Raw genomic sequence first — 2,237 nt, 5'->3', positions numbered from 1 at the left:
GGGCAACGCCTGTGGCTCAAAAGAGTAGGGCGCCAGCCCCATATACCACGGGTGGCGGGTTCAAGCTACAAAAACTACAAAAAAAAAAAAAAAAAAGGAATGAAGGCAAAAGATGCACAATTTCAGACATGCAGAAGTTGAGAGGCAGCAGGCCAGACCCTTGCTGGAAGGAATATAAAAGGCCACGCTGACAGTGCAAAAGTGAATCTGGAAGGAAGGAGGCAAGGGGATCACTTGGTCCAAGAGTTTGAGGTTGCTGTGAGTCCTGACACCATGGCACTCTAGCCTTGGTGACTCAGTAAGACTCTGTCTCAAAAAAAGAAAAGGCTGGACATGGTGACTCATGCCTATAATCCTAGCACTTTGGAAGGCCAAGGCAGGTGGATTGCTTGAGCTCAGGAGTTCCAGACCAGCCTGAGCAAGAGTAGAACCCTGTCTCTACTAAAAAATAATAGAAAAACTAGCCAAGCATGGTGGCAGGCACCTGTAGTCCCAGCTACTTTGGAGGCTGAGGCAAGAGGATCTTTTGAGCCTGAGAGTTTGAAGTTGCTGTGAGCTATGATACTATGGCACTACCCAGGGCAACAAAGTGAAATGCTGTCTCAAAAAAAAAAGTATGCATATACACATACATACACACACACACACAGACATATATATAAAATAAATCAACTATGGCTATGGAAACCCAGACTTTCTTCAGCATGTCTCCAGCACATGGTAGCCATAGGATCTTTGAAAAATTGCCCCAAGCAGGCCAGGCCAATCCTCAGGTCCTCGGGGCTCTGCAGAGTAGCCCTCAGACTCTGGGGTGTCACTGTTAAGGCCAAAGAGGGACACGTTGCTTCTGCTGTGGAATTATACACAGTTGCTGAGTCAGCCCTGGGGCTGTGTCATGCTCACTGCCTCACTAGCACTGTGTTGGCTGATTCCCACACTCACTAGTTCGTGTTGGATCATATTCCACCCCCTGATGGGCCCTGGGAAACCAAGGAGCTTCCAGCCTTACCAGAATGACTAAGGTGTCCCCTGAATCTAGTCTCCACCCATGTGAGGAAGCGCAGTCCTCACTTCTCTGCCTCTGTGGACCTCGCTAGGTAGGAAATACATCTCATCAACTAGGTGAGCGTCCTGTATTTCACATAAATCTTTTGAACCAACACACAGAGAAGACGGCAGACACAGATTTATGTTATAAATTCTGCCCCAGGGTGGCGCAGAGCATTTGCCAGCTCCTCCAGGCCAGTGGCTTAGGAGCAAGTGGCACAAGACTGCAGCACAGCTGTCCCAGATGGATCAGAGAAAACTGCTTCTTTAGGGATCGGCAGCCCCAGGAACCCAGGAACATCCCTCAAGCTTCTCAGAAGCCACAGTGCTTTTCAGCTCTGTTGCTGATGGAAACTGTGTAAGAGACTAAGCAGTAAAACAAAGAAGTACGACTGGAATTGTGGGACAGGCTGACCTAAAAGTTCAACTTCACAACCCCTTTCTGAAGCCTGACCTTGTGCAGGGCACAAAGAGATGATCAAAACACAATTCTTGGCTGAGCGTGGTGACTCATGCCTGTAATCCCAGCACTTTGGAAAACCAAGGTGGGCAACATAGCCTGACCCCATCTCTACAAAATAAAAGAAAAATTAACCAGCTGTGGTAATGATGCGTGTCTGTAGCCCCTGCTACTCAGGAGGAAGAGGCTGGAGGATCGCCTGAGCCCAGGAGTTTGAGGTTATGGTGAGCTGTAATAACACCACTACATTCTATCCTGGGTGACAGAACTAGAGGCCCTGTCTCAAAAAAGAAAAAAAAAATCTCTGTCCAAAGAATTAATACTGTCAGATTTAGCAGCTCTCAATTCATGCAGGGTCCTAGAATCACTGAAGCATAAGCCCCAAACCAGACCTACTGAGTCAGGATACCTGGGGTGCGGTTCATACACGTCTGTGTTTTAAAAACCATTATATTGGCTCAGCATCTGTAGCTCAACAGCTAGGGCACCAGCCACATACACTGGAGCTGGCGGGTTCGAACCTAGCCTGGGCCTGCCAAACAACAATGACAATTACAACAAAAAAAATAGCTGGGCGTTGTGGCAGGCACCTATAGTCCTAGCTATTTGGGAGGCTGAGGCAAGAGAATTCCTTAAGCCCAAGAGTTTGAGGTTGCTGTCAGCTGTGACACCACAGCACTCTACTGAGGGTGACATAACATGACTCTGTCTCAAAAAAATAAATAAAAAA

General features: G+C 47.7%; 1 protein-coding gene across 2 annotated transcripts in view; it reads left to right on the top strand.

Moving 5' to 3' along the window:
* Positions 1-2,237, top strand: part of LOC100960020 (core histone macro-H2A.2) — a 33,343-nt gene that overhangs the window by 27,197 nt on the left and 3,909 nt on the right. The gene's annotated exons all lie outside the window — the stretch shown is intronic.

Source organism: Otolemur garnettii, unplaced genomic scaffold (genome assembly GCF_000181295.1).
Source record: "Otolemur garnettii isolate 467f Iridium unplaced genomic scaffold, OtoGar3 scaffold00008, whole genome shotgun sequence".
Taxonomy (NCBI): domain Eukaryota; kingdom Metazoa; phylum Chordata; class Mammalia; order Primates; family Galagidae; genus Otolemur; species Otolemur garnettii.
This window is presented reverse-complemented; position numbering and strand designations above follow the sequence as displayed.